We start from the raw sequence: 15,818 nt of genomic DNA on the forward strand, positions 1-15,818 counted from the left end.
CCGATATGATAGGCACTATACCCGTTATTCGTGGAGACATGGACAAGAATTGGTCTTCAGCAACCAATGCTTGTCTTACGAGGCGACCAACGGGATCGGGTAGTCAGGCTTGCTTTGATGCATGTCATCGAATACGAATTGGATTGATCGATTCTCATGATGTCAGTCACTAGATTGTCTGATCCAGACTCGATTATTTACAGATCGCAGTTGCTGAGTTTATACACCAAACAAACAGAACATTACACTCAAAAACATTTGTCCACACACTTCCAAATACACCACAGCTGGTACCTCAGATATATGTCTTACTTAAACCTGAGAACCAATGGTAACTGTTACATTGATGACATATGTCGCGATATCATGATTTTACATGGACATGTCTAACAGTAATCGTTTGCGGTTAATTTGCGGTTTCCAGAATAGCAAGGTTCTTTCTATCATGACTCCAAAATGGTTTTTACGCAGTGTCTGACCTTTCAAGTGTGCCCTCAGTGTCTCGTGTCTGTCATCAATCAGTGTCACACTCAGGGATTTCAACACTTTTTGCACTTCCATATGGCGTAATTTGTATAAAAGTTTCAAATTTGTTTGCCTCGCCCTTCAAGCAAAGAGTCTCGCTGGAAGCATCACCATCTAAACGCACATCTTTTTGTCTGCTCAAATCACAAATTAATCTAGAAACTGTCGATTAAGATGATTACAGTATCAAAAGGATGGGGGGAATGAACAACAAACGGGAATTTTGTGATTTGGAATGAAGCAAAAACAACCATTCTCCGCTGGATTTTAAGGTAAATCCTCCCTAATTGATTTGGTGAGCTTTCTGCAAGAGCGTCACTTTAAATTCTACTTTGCGGAACACTCAATTTCCAGGACTTGAATTTCAATCGAAGTTCTTAATATGTTGAACTCTTAAAAACGCCCCGGCTTGTTTTTCATGGCTTATTTCGGACGTCAGTGATTCCTTTTTATAGCCACTGAATCGATTTATGGGTGATTTCCACATAGCATGATTCCTGAGGCGTCTCCACTATAAAATCGGTGATCCTAACTTTCGCGGCGACCACTAGTATTGTCATGTGCCTTATTGCCTAATAAAAAGCGCATTTCAACATCCTTCCTATGGATGCCTGTCATTTCACAAAACTGATCATAGCAATTTGGGAATACATTGCGCAGTTGTCATGGCCAATTCAATTTAAGTTTATAAAAATACACACCGTGCGTCATGTCCTCTGCAGTAACAGATGACACGACCTGTAGACTTTCTTCTTTACTGTTTGATGAATGGATATTTTTCATAATGTATTAACGGTATCAGTGTCATGCATGTGTCATGTCTTTATATACAAACCTCCAATAAGTAAACAACGATGTTTATATCGTAGAACTACATCTTCTGGCAAAAACAAAAAAATGTCAAATTGGAGTGAGTTGGTCTTTACAAGGCTTTTAGCAATATTCCAGAAAGTCACATCGGGGGAAACCAGAAATGGGTTTCACATTGTGCCCATGTGGGGAATCGAACCCGTGCGTTCGTCGTGACGCTTTAACCGCTGGGCTACCCCACCGCCCCTTGATCTTCAAGAGAATTTAGACTTGAAATATTTTTACCTTCATTCGGGTGTTCTATGCCGTGAGATTAATTATCCTGAATCTGCGTCAGCCCTCCATTCTATTTCCCGTACTAAATGCGGACGTTTTCTTTTCTTATATTTCCAGAATATGTACATCCTGTTATGCCTATAGTAATTATTGTTAATGTGGCTGAGTTTGGTTTAACGCCGCTTTTAACAATAATCCAGCAATATCACGGCAGAGAACACAGGATACTGGCTTTCCATGCCGTACCCTATGGGAATCGAACCCGTCCTTTCTGCTTGAAAAGCGAACGCTCTAACCACTTGCCTACCCCACCGTCTCCGTTACTGTGACAGTATATTATAAAGTGGGTGAGTGAGTATGATTTTACGCCGCTTTTGGCAATATTCCAGCAATATCACGGCGGTGGACACCAGAAATGGGCTTCGATCACACATTGTACCCATGTGGGGAATCGAACCCGGGTCTTAAGTATGACGGGTGAATGCTTTAACCACTAGGCTACCCCACCGCCTCGTGTACTATGAAGGCGTCTTAAGGGAGCTACCCTTAAATACATGTACGGTAAATCAAAGGGCATTAATACAAATCCAAAAAACGAAATCGCTCACTGTATGACAAGTCTAGCATTTTATATGTCAAGTTATATTCATGAATTTTGTCCGAACCTGCAGTTAATATGCTAAACACGACAAAAACACAGCTCAGCGAGACCATGTTTAGAAATGATCACTCACGCCTGCCCGTCTCCAAAAACTGCCAAATCCCCTGGCATTCGATTTCATCTGCACTGTAATTTTGTAGGCCATAACGAAATCCACTAATGCTTAAGAAAGGCTCCATCATTATTCATACTAAAACGTGCCAATGAAACTCAGGGAGCTGGAGGAAGATTAAAAAAAGGCGCAATGTCTTTTACATGGAGATGTTGGTACGATGTAGTTCACCAACTGGCAATTTTCACCATGTCGAAAGTCCTCCAAATTGTCTGGTGAAGTAGTAACGATTCTAGACACAGTGAAATCTTCTCCAGAAACCCTTACTGACATCAGGCAAAGCAGATTTAGACACAAGAAGAGTGGAAAAAATATCGAATAGCCTAACATAGCACTTCACATAGGGTTCCACTCCTAGACCGAAATCAAATAACTTACGGGCGAGGGGCTGAAAGAAATTAACCCTGCCTGGACCCCGTGGCAACAGAGGCCATCCATCACGGGAAAAGAGCAATAAAACTGCATTGGTGGAGAAGAATGCTTGCTTGGGAGACATGGTCGTACTTCATTCCTGTCACTTCAACGGCTGAGTGACACCAATGAGCGTGTTACCAGCAAACTATACCAATCCACATCTCTTTCTGCAGTGGAATGAACCGAAAAGGTGGACGAGATAGAGTTATAGGTGCAAGGGCTTCCCAACAGATGCTACAATTGGAATAAAAGTGAAAAAACGTGATCTTTCAATAGAATGCCATGAAGCAGATTAAAAGAGTTAATTTGCTAGCACAGCAGCTGCATTGTGTCGATGTTGACCAGCAACATATCTGCACGTATCAGTTGGATCTAACATTCAGCTTCAGACAGACAGGTAGTTTTAGAGAAACTAAATGAGTACAAATTAACATTCTACTTTCACAATTATGTCAACTGGAATTTTACATAAAGGTGACAAATCCGTTTCTACATTTCTAAATTTCTTCTAAAGGCAGAGTAATTGTACGATTACGACTACATATTGTATTTATGAATCTCTGTCTAACAGAAATAACACCTGGTGCTTGCGAATAGGTGAGTACATCCTGCTCCACCGGTACCGCCCGTTACCAACACATGCAGCGGCAAGTCAATTTTCACTTCAAGAAGCAAAGGAACATATGGTAAGAATGTGATCTTCTTTCAAGTGGTTTCTTGCAAGCGTTGTAATGAATAATTAGTTTCAAATATCTGCTAAAAGAATACTTTCATTTTTTTTCACCTAAATCGTTATGACAATTATATGAATTTTGAATCATAATGAACCACATCGGTCGTCCACATGCTTGTCAAAAAAGAGACAGTAAAAAGTCTGAACATTTCACATAAAAGTCACAGCATGAGATGGCATCGTGCTCGCCTTAATCAGACCTTTCAAGGTGAAAAGCTGACTCAAGATAAACAGATCGGTTCCTATTTAAGGAGAAAATTCTTTCGCAAAAATTTCAGAACCAGTATGATAGAATGGCTTACTGTAGTCTCTGGAGGACTGTGCAAGAACAACACAGCATGTTGAAATTCAAATTGGAAAAACGCATGTTTCCATTCAGCTGCATCTATTTGTAGTCTGGAAAATATGTCCTTGAGATATCGGTAAACATTTGTCAACACGTGTACTAATTTTGTTACATACACACAATATGGTACAATTTTTCTGTCGTACAAACAGGTCAGTTATTCTCGGGGTATCTTCCCACAAACATGTTTACATATTCACCAAATGTGTTGTTGACCCAAGGGAGACCACTCTAACATGCGCGTTCTCCCCCGAGTAATGATGGCAGTTGTGTAGCATGTTCCACAGAATACCGTCAACGATATTGATTGCATCGTTTTAGATTTACATGCGCTTCTGCATTTTAGAACACACTCAGCCTCATCTTCACACATATGTGATGAATTATACATTCGCCTGGCGTTGACACCTCTGCGTAGGACATGAATCCATTTGGAATATATTATTAGCATCTCGTTGACTTTCAGATTAACGTCAGTACAAATAAGTCAAATTATTTTTGTACGTGTTTTGGACAATATGCACTGGACCAGATGCTAGTAATATATTTCACTTGTCAACAGCCAACAATTAAAGTACATTAGTGCTCACTAAATGCCATTTCACTTGTCCCATACTTGCAGTTATATTTGTTCATACATATGAATTGTACGGAACCACTTATTTAACACAGTGTAATGTAAATTAAGGAAAACATTTACTCATAGTTTCAAAGGATATGATAACAGCAGGGGAGAAAATGTTTGTCGTATGTTTGACATATAGTACATGCATAGATAAGTGCATGTTAAGTACAACTAAAATACATAAATTTTAAACAGTATATTTTACTCAAAATGAAGCCTCTGAAAAAGCATTAACGGTAAATTCAGGTTCTTCAAAACTCAGAAGATGACACTTGGGTGATGGTGTATTTCATCTCACAGTTCACCTTCAACAGATCTTGCAAGCTCAAACCTTCAACATATCTTGAAAGCTGAAGTGTTTTCGTAAGTATAAAACCGTTTCAAATGTTTAAGCAAAGACAAAGGAAACAGGTGATAGGGATGAAAATATCGGCTCTTTTACAACCCTGTTTGACTTCCAGCGACATAAACAACTGGCAGGATCTTTCAAATACATGGCCAAGCTGTTGCGTTTGGCGATGTCTTTGTTGATTTAACATTTAAGTGTTATCATGAGCACCAATATACCGCGATAAATAACGCATATACATTTCAGTGCTTGCTAACTCCTCAGGAACCAAAATGAGAAGTTTGTATCTGTGTAATCGCAACTCATAACGTTCCATCTCAGTCAAGAGACGGGGAAATGTATGATGTATGTCAACAGATTCCAGACATGAAACATTAAGTGATAAGAACATAATATCATATAACACCGCATCTAAGAAATGATTGAAAAACGCTCTCTCTAAAGGACCTACGAGATAGTTCTTTCACTCATAAACATAGTTACACCTGCACGTCCGCATACGCAAACGCGCAGACGTAAGGAGGCACAACATAAACATGCCTCATGAATCGTTATTTCTATGTTACTGAAATAGGACAATGTATATTTAGGAGTGAATATGGTTTTACGCCGCCTTTTGCAATATTCAAGCAAGATCACGGCAGGAGATACAGGAATTGGGCTTCACACATTATATACATATGGGGAATCAAACCCGAGTCTTCGGTGTGACGAGCAAACCTTTAACCACTTGACTACACCACTTCCCCGTTCATTTAAGAAGGAATATTGACACATTAGGTTTCAAATAACCACATATTAACATGTATTACCAGCGGCGAGTACCGAACCCCCAAATGCACTTTACATCGACGTGCAGGACTCAGTATCTAAATGTGCCAGAACCTTATCACTTTAGGTTCGAATCCGAAATTTCCACTGAGTTCGCATCATGTTTTTTTCAGCGTTTTTGGTTGTCGCCAAACTAGGAAATCAATTACACCTCCATACCTTCAACCATTTCTCACTCATCAAGCTGACATGTTGTAATAAGGCTGAAATACTTTCAAAGTGACATTAAAACTAATCTCACTCTGCAAGTGGTTTCTTTGAAATGTGATCTTGAACCAAAAGGAAGTCCAACTAGTGGAACACAAAGGTCCCTGAGTTCTACACAAGCCGTGTATATGCTGTCTGGTTGATCAGTTTACGTCAGTAAAGCTTCCAAACATTTTTTATGTGAAACAATAGCAGGACATTTGCAATTTTCTATATTTTCACAACAGCGACGTTTCTGTATCGCTTGTTATACCGTTTTCAAGCTTCACGCTTTAAGAATCTATACCGAAACGTCGCTATTGTGAAAATAATGAAGTTGATCATCCATCAAGGTTTGTCATCACTATAACACCATCTTCTAGAATGCCACTCAAACAAATTATGTGAAAATTGGAAATGTCCTGCTATTGTTTCACATAAAATGTTTGGAAGCTTTACTGACGTAAACTGATCAACCAGACAGCATATACACGGCTTGTGTAGAACGCAGGGACCTTTGTGTTCCACTAGTTTGACTTCCTTTTGGCAACATCAAAACAACATCTCGTGACAACATCAAAATTGCACAATATGTCGTGTGCTGTCATTTTTGGATTGCGATTTTGCTGGTGTAACATGCGGTTCGGAAACCTGTGATTCATAAACACATGTTTCAGACATAATCAGAATGTCATTTAATCGTTGTGGCAGATAACTTATAATTAAGGAAATGGTTTAGTCGTTTTTATGTATATAGCATTTGTCATGTTTTTAATCTGAGGTTAACCAAAGTTTACATGCATATGTGGACAGGAACAGGCAGATAATGTTGCCACAGAGTACTTTTCATATCCTTCCTGGAATGCCTACGTGCATTTCTGTTTCATGGCAGTGTTTCATTGAAAAAACATTCTGTGGGATAACCCCCAGTGACATTTCATTATTATTTGAAGTAATTTAAATCTTACTTAAAACTTTTAGTGACGGCATTTTATTCATTGTAGGATGTGGAAGAACCTGTCCCAAGGATATTCTACAGAACGTGCCCCTGCCCCAGGAGTTTCCTTTGGAAAGATAACCTCCAGTGACATTTCATTATTATTTGAAGTCCTTTAAATCTTACTTAAAACTTTTAGTGACGGCATTTTATTCATTGTAGGATGTGGAAGAACCTGTCCCAAGGATATTCTACAGAACGTGCCCCTGCCCCAGGAGTTTCCTTTGGAAATACCTTCAGTGCCAGGGACATTTTCATCTATAATTCATGTAACTTTCATGTAACACACATTACACATAACCCGAGGAGCTGTTGGGGAATGATGTAAAATTGAACAACTGCCATACATATTTCAGAGAGATCGAACATGAAACCTTTGTATCTGTGGCCTTGTGGAGACCACAAGGGTACACAGGCTGAGATAATGCATGACCATGCTTTAAAGACATTGCTATTCGAGGACATATACGTCAGCAAGGTGGGATTTGCGTGTGTGAGACATAAACTCGTTGGAAAATGTTGGTTGAGGTTTTTGGTCTTGTTTCATTTTAGTACTCATTACACAAAGAAAACGCTGTCCATCTGATTTGGTAAAATATCCATTTTAGGGGTCGGTGATGAAAGCATGTTCCTACATGCTACAGGTGGTCTTTTTCTCGCGTTTTATATTTTTGTTGGGTTTTTTTACAGTACGCTATTGCTTCACCATAAGGTATCCTGCTGCCCTTGTTTTCTGGGGTATTTTCTTTCAATTTGATGGCAAATGAACCAGATGAAACACTCTTTCCAAGGCACGGTTGAAAAAGCAAATACTTGCGGCAGGGATATTTATGTGGGATTTAGGCCCGGGGTGGTAGGGGGTGGTTCTTCCTCCGCATGTTCATGTCCTCTACATCCGTGAAGATCCGGGTTAGAATTGATCTTCAGTAACCCATGCTTGTCGTGAGAGGCGACTAACAGGATCGGCTGGTCAGGGTCGCTGTCTTGCTTCACACATGTCATCGTATCCCAGTTGAATAGATCGATGCTCATGCTGTTCGTCACTGGATTGTCTGGACCGCCACCATATAGCTGGAATGATGCTGAGTAAAACACAATGCACACACTCATTCGCTCATATCTTCAACCCAAGTATGGGAAGAAGTTTCAAGCTTTTCGGATAATGATAAAACTTAAGACAAGAACACGCGTGGATAGGAACAGATATAAAGTTAATATTCACTGTTTTCGTCTTCCCACATGGTTCTTACCGCCAAAGAAAGGGATTGATAAAGCAAGGTGTAGTTGGAAATTGCTCTTTCAAGGGCAAGCCACTCTTGGAGCATCTGTCGACAGCAATTATGACGAAGATGACTCGGTAAATGAGGATTACGGTGCGGCAAGATGGCTGATACAGCTACTGTGTGTGCATGAAGCTAGACGTGTCCCCAGCCAGCCTGCTTTATTGTATTTACTCAGTACTATAGAAAGGGGAGAGGTTAAATCGCTCATTGCTTCTGATGGAACTGCTCTGTATGATAACAGTAAGAGGGTATTGCTAGACGCGCTTGTGTCTCTTCCGGAATGGTTCCGTTTTCTGTTATGGGAGATTCCGATACCCTGTCAGGTTTCACGCACGTTTGTAATTGATCCAAAATAATAAAAAAATAGTAAGATCTTATAAATTGTGATGGAATGGTTCATTCGTATTGTTATATCATTCATTACATATTAAACAACCGGAATTCAGTTAAAATTGTAATACCAATAAAAAATATTAAAATGATGATAATAGTGTGATTCCAAACGATTCCAACTAAATTGCAGTCGACTCTAAATTTCCTTACAAGGTGAGTGAGTGAATGAGTGAGTGAGTGAGTTTAGTCGCACTGAACAATATTCCAGCTATATGGCGGCAGTCTGTTAATGATCGAGTCAGGACCAGATAGTCCATTGATCAACATCATGAGCACCGATCTAGCTAATTTGGTATAAGTAGTATACCATAAGGTATAAGTAGTAAATAGTAAGAAAGTATAGTACAAAATCTGACATATGTTGAACATATGATATCCAAGTAGTGATTACATATAGTGGTACATCATGACACTGCCTCCTAAAGATTGGAATATTGATAAAAGCGGCGAAAAACATTACTCACTCAATAAGATGCTTTAATGTAACATTGACGACAACATAGATTTCAGTCTCAACCGTCGGCTGTGTGGGCCATTGAGCGTTGACGAAGTAGAAAGCACTTCTGTTTTAAGCAGGAATACTTGTACAATACAACTACGTCTAGTTTTATTGTCGGTTTATGTGAATTCTCTCCATGTTGTAATAGGAACTGAAATGAATCTACTGTGTAACGATAATTATGTTCCCAATAAATAACATGAGCATCACTGCAAGAAAATAGTTATTACATTTGCACTCATTCTGAAGCAGAGACCTCATTTGCTCTTTCTTCAGAATGATAGAAAATGTAGATCTAAAGCCATTATACTTGTGTTATATGATGGAAAAGTAAATGAAATGGGCGCTTTTTGACGGCCCCTTAAGGAATGACTTATTTAAGATGAATTGGTACATGCCTCTAAAGATGAGCAGTGTTTCTTTGCGAACACCTGGTTTACTGTTATATAATACCATTGGGGTAACGAAGCACACCACTTCATAAATAAGAACATATTGTTTATTGCGTACGACGTTAATATGTAGATTGTTATTTTACATCGTTATCTTGTTAAAGTCTTAGCCTCGAATAATGGTGTAAGAATCTGCAACGAAATACCGTTGTATCCAAGAAACAAAAAGTTGTTTACATCGTGCAAGAATCTACTTTCAAAGGCCACTCAGTGCAATAAACAAGGTGTTATTGTTCATTAAGTTGTACGCTTCGTTATATACTTACCAACTTTGAGAATGCCATTATACAACATTGGCGTATCCGAACAACATATTGTTCACGACCTATCGCATGTGTAATACTGTATAATATAACATTATGGGTATTCGGACAATATATTACGCTTACAAGTTATGGAATGTTGGTGGAGTCGGGGTACTGTTTCGAGCAGCATGTTATTGTTCAATAGTGAGCCCGTGTGTGGTGGTTAGCACTATAAGGGACATTGCAACAAAAACCCATAATATTCTTATCAAATTGTCACATGCATCATTCTGGTATGGGGCAACACTGGATGTATTGGAATACCATATCATTAAGAACATGACGTTCGGAGCGTATGCTTGCCCCGTCGTCAGTTCGGATACACTCGATGAAGGAGCAAGCATACGCTCTGAACCTCGTGTTGTTCACAATAAAGAAGTTGACATCCATATATCTTGCTTTTCTTATGCATTCAAATTCTAAATGCCCTTCAAAGATTGTTACCATATCAGTGTTCAAAACCCTTTACATTATGACATTGGTATCTGATCAAATTACAGGTAAATGAAGAACATATGTGGGTTTTTTATACTACGTATCACATGCAGGATTTTCCATTAGGATACAATTTGGGGCCTTTGAACATCTTTTTGTTTACAGCTCATCACAGTGTGTGACGTTTCCTCCATCCGGACCATAACCATTCACATATGTTAGTGCTTACCTTTGCAAGTGGGTGTGACACGGTGGCCTCTAATATGATAGGATATGGACACCTAACCTCTCACACCTACCACCTCATGTGTCGTTATTAACTCAGTGAGTCAGTGAGTGAGTTTAGTTTTACGCCGCACTCAGCAATATTTCAGCTGTATGGCGGCGGTCCGTAAATTATCGAGTCTGTCAACCCAGTCAGCGATCCTGACCCCCCGATCCCGTTAGTCGCTTCTTACGACAAGCATGGGTTGCTGAAGATCAATTCTAACCCGGACCTTCACGGGTTCGTTATTAACTGATCATGATTCACGAACACATATTTGTGATTAAGTCAGAATGGTATCTTCCCACGGTGAAGATTGTTTGGAAAGGGTTTGCTGCTTTTATTTCATTGGCTGTTGGCATACGACCATTTGAACATTCATTTCATAAAGGTATTTACAAACGGTCAGACACCTGTACGAGGAAGTTCCACGATGTTTGGATAGAGGATGGTGCTCGCATTAGATCACATTCCAGTAAATGCTAGCATCCAGTATAATAACATTGCATGACATGATGGTATTTGAGTATGTGCATTAGCTCGAGAACATGCAACTTCCTGTGAGGATCGTTTGTAAGAAAATGTCAGGAAATCTGTGTTCTTGCAAGGGTGACTATATAAGATTGAGTTGTCAATTCTTGCCCTGGTCAGTTGCCTTCCATCGTCCGTCGACGATGTTGCAATGTTGCTTATGACCTCAACTACAATTACAGCGAAACTACGGCTGTAACAAACACAAACGATACCGTTCATTCGAGGAATCGAACCCAACTTGCGCTGTGACGTGCCAACGGTTTAACCACAGACCCTAGCTCCGTTCATTAATCAGTCGCACCCGTGATATAGCTGGTATATCCTTGACATATACGTTGCGGCGTAAAACAACAAATGAACACCACTTCATGTCGTGTTGATATGTTACAGATATTCACTGTATTCAGTGTAGTGAAAACTTGTGATTTCTTGAATAAACAGCTATATTGTTTCATTATGTGGAATATCATTTCCTTCACCAGACAAACCCATAATGATCATAAACAGGCACATGAAATATTATTATTATCATGCATCAACTTCATAAACACGATTCGTTCAAAACGACAAAGTATTGCCATGGGAACCAACTGAAAAATATATTCATGATCCCAATCCTAATGTACACATCCCACTCCGAGTCACAACGATAATACCACAAATATATTGTACGAGTGTCATCTCGAAGCCCAGAATATTATATCAAGAACGAACATCATTTATTCATAATATTTTCATAACGAAAGAGGCATGTAACCGGCCCAAATGGCAACTTGCTCTTCCACCACAAACACGTTCAGTAACAATGGACATTGATACTTAAGAAGCATGTAGATGTAAGTGAGAAAACTGTTACCTTTTTATCCGAGTGTGTAGATCGCCTCCCATCCTAGTATCCATCACATTAACTCTGTATTTACATCATAGAGCAGCGTACGTTCACGGTCTGAAGGCCTGTTCGACCCATGCGATCCCGGACCACTCGCTAGATCAATACAAGAGCGCTTCCTGCTCTCTTCTCGAGATGCGGAACCTGATTAACCTAACGGTAAACATCAGAGTCTCTTCTGCAAGATACAGATGCGTTCGGTTAAGGGATAGCATGCCCGGTATTGTTTGTATTGCTTCACCTCCCCTCTGCGTTAAGTTTCAATTATTACATGAAGCAGCTCAGTTTTGTTACTGTGTGGAATATGTGAACTTGTTTCACGGGATTCTCAGTGCAGTGTTAAGCATGTTTGTGTGTTCTTGTAATATTTATGACCTCGCGCCACGAGTGTGTTTTAACACTACAGAACCCCTCCTATATAAAGTGGTTTGGGTGGAATTTGGAACACGTGTGTACGTCAGTACTGGTTGAGAGAAACATAGTCAGTCTGATTCATGACAGAGAAACTTGGACGAGGATGGAGGATTCGTAAATATAGTTGCCTACAATAAATAACACTTGTACGATAATATTTTCTTTTGAGTGTATGGTGAGTCCTGTAAGTAAAACTTGGAATGAAGTTCAACACGTATCCTCAAAAATAGTTGCATAAGATATATTACACCGTTAAGATTGTGTGTTCTATTAAAGGTACAGTCAGTCTTAATCAAGGTAGAGTTACTTACATCAAGGTATAAAGTTTAAGAAATAACCACGATCTGTTTGTGTGTTGTTTTGTTTCCTTGTTTTGCAGTCAGTCTTAATCAAGGTAGAGTTACTTACATCAAGGTATAAAGTTTAAGAAATAACCACGATCTGTTTGTGTGTTGTTTTGTTTCCTTGTTTTGTTTTTTCTTTGGGGGGTCTTATTTTGTTTTGTTTGTTTGTTTTTCGTTATTTTTAAAGGAACATAAAACATAATATGTCATGTAAAGTAGGAAAGGGGGGTTTCTAAGTGTTTCAAGTGATCTAATATTTAAAAATGTTTGCGTGACCTGTCTGTCATACTGAAGGCGGTGTCGTGGACAACGTTTTCAACGTTGAACTTATGACAGGTTAATAACTTTTCTAGTTTAGTGCCAACATTGTAAAATGCTAACGCCGTCAGAAATACATATTCATAACTGCATTACCTTAAAGAAAGAACGAGGAATAAAAACAGCTTTTGGCATTATTCCAGCCATATTACATAGTTGCATCTTGAATCGTCTTCAAACGTTTTCCATTGTTGGGATCGACCCTGGTCTTCGATGTCAAGAACTGATGTTCTAATAACTAGGCTATCCAATCCCCAAACAAAATAAGGCTGTTCAGAAACCGTCTTGTTTTAGAAGAGATTATTTTCATATGCTTTTGGGATGCATTTTGTGTATTTTTTCTGTTCTTAAACCTTGGTATATGACATCTGAATATTGACTGTGTTCTGTGAACATGACCTGCATATTCATGTTGTCTTGGTGATGTTATAAAGTCGAAACTATTCACAGACTAACGCCGATGAAATCAGATAGTGACATTCAGAATAACAGAATATGCAATGTCCCATATGTCCTCCCACGCAATGTCTATATGCCTTCGAGAACCGTGAAGATCCAAGTTAGAATTGATCTTCAGCAATCCATGCTTGTAAGAGGCGACTAACGGGATCGGTGGTCAGGTTCGCTGACTTAGTTGACGCATGTCATCGTATCCCAATTGCGTAGATCGTTGTTCATGCTGTTGATCACTGGATTGGCTGGTCCAAACTCGATTATTTACAGACTGCCGCCATATAGCTGGAATATTGCTGAGTGCAAACTAAAACTAAACTAACTCACTCACTCACTCACTATGTGCCTTTGACAGTTGTTCGGTTCCGCGGTTTTTCTGCCTCTTTCAAGTTTTATGTGTTTGTTGTTTAATGTTGCATTCGGCAATAGTGGGGCTACATGATGTCGGTCTTTAATTATTCTAGACTTGACAATCCAGTGATAGATGTAATGAGCATCGATCTACGCAGCTGGGATACGATGACATGCTTACGAGAGGCATGGGTTGCTGACGACTAGTACCCAGATAATCACGGGTTCCTCCCTCAAACGTCGATATACTAAGATATAGTCTTACACCTCTGGCATTTATCAAGAATATTTAATAATAAGGAATGGAATTTGAAATAGAAGCAACATCGCTAAAGACAATAACGAAATGAACAATTAGGTTTTGTCTCTTTTGTTAGTCAGCGTCGTACACATCGTTTGATGACGGCGGCTTTTAAAACATCTTGTCAGACAATCGTGTGATTGATATGGTCAGCATCGATCCAATACAATACAAGCCATCAGCCATCATTCTATTATCACCATCATCATCATCTTAACCGACAAGCATATATCAATGATGACCTGTAGTCATACCGGGTGCAATGGCCTTGAACCCGACGTTAAATCCCATTTCCGAACACTGGTCACAAACACATGCAAAGTCACGTCCATATTAATACCATCAATACCTTTGAATCATAACACATGTATGTTTTCATGCCAGGCGAAATAAGGTGGGGTGGGGTAGCCTAGCGGTGAAGGCGTTGGCTCGTCACGCCTAAGACCCTGGTTCGATTCCCCACATAGGTACAATGTGTGACGCCCATTGTGATGTCCACCTCCGTGGTATTGCTGGAATATTTCTAAAAGCGAAGTAAAACCATATTCACTCACTCACTGTAGTACTACCGTTGTAGTAGGATATGCTTATCATTTTGGCTGACACCGGGTGTCCATGCTGGTGTTTAGTGTTCCATATGCATCATATGACCTTCACAACTATGTCGCTTAGTAATACTTAACTGCAGTGTTATTCTGCAGTCATTCTCTTGCATTGAAGTTTGATATTTACCGATAATCCCTCCAGGTTTGAAAAAAAGAGCGCTTTTGACAGGAATATAGTTCTAAGGAATATGTCGATACTATATTTATATGTATCATATATGCTAATTATAACATCAATTATCTGCTTTAGCATTGGTAACCTCTTAAGGAATCAATATGGCTGTAGTCATTAGTAGGTCGTCATGTATATGTGAGTTTGTGCACTCGAGTAAAAGTCAATTGGTCGATACCAGAAGGAGTGAAGGACAATAATTCACAACATTGCAATGATTGCCGTCACGTGAATCTCAACACTGCAATTGCAAACCATCAAAGAAACGGACTTCATCAACTCAGTATGTGGGTACAACGATGTTATCTCTGAAGATAGACACGGCATGGCGTCACAAATATACCCATTCCCCCGTGCAGCTAGTCCGTGGCTTCATAAATGGTAGACAACAATGCCTTAAGTACATATGTATATTTAACAATGAACCTACTGCCGTGAGTGGGAGGACTATCGAGCGATGACGGCTGTCGTTGTTCCATTTACCAAAAATGAGTTGGATGTAATCATGCTCGTTTATAAGGGTAAGGTATTGATGGCTGGTGTAGAAATATTCTGGGAAACATGTTTTCATTAGCTTCTTGAGACCTGTCACGACATGATGGTATCAGAAACTGTAATTACTTGGCAGTCAACATCATGGACGGGCGGTGATAAATGTTTTATATATCAAATTATGAACACATGCCCATAGAGCGGGGTTGCATAAAGTATACGTCGGTTGTTCGTCAATTTCTACGAGCGCGTTCGTGCTTTAAATAGTTTCAAGGTCATATTATATTATTACTTTTGAGTTTTCAATTATATTTGTTTATGTTTGTGTTGATATTTATATTTTGGAAGATTGAATCTGCATTTGTTTTAGTTGTTTTAAAAACAACGCCTCTAGTTCTAATAATTTGAAATGTAGACTCACAAAATCCCAACATTGAAAGTCACCAAA

At 39.3% G+C, this 15,818-nt stretch overlaps 1 protein-coding gene across 7 annotated transcripts in view; it reads right to left on the reverse strand.

Annotated features, from left to right (window-relative positions):
* Positions 1-15,818, reverse strand: part of LOC124255169 (5-hydroxytryptamine receptor-like) — a 206,861-nt gene that overhangs the window by 99,080 nt on the left and 91,963 nt on the right. Inside the window, exon 1 of one of the 7 annotated variants that reach the window (XM_046689006.1) lies at positions 11,888-12,093. The exons of the other annotated variants lie outside the window; for them this stretch is intronic. The gene's annotated coding sequence lies outside the window, so the exon portion shown is untranslated. Of the gene's footprint in view, positions 1-11,887; positions 12,094-15,818 lie in introns of those variants that run through there. 7 annotated transcript variants of the gene reach the window in all.

This window comes from Haliotis rubra, unplaced genomic scaffold (assembly GCF_003918875.1).
Source record: "Haliotis rubra isolate DU_JTF1 unplaced genomic scaffold, ASM391887v1 Scf596, whole genome shotgun sequence".
NCBI lineage: Eukaryota > Metazoa > Mollusca > Gastropoda > Lepetellida > Haliotidae > Haliotis > Haliotis rubra.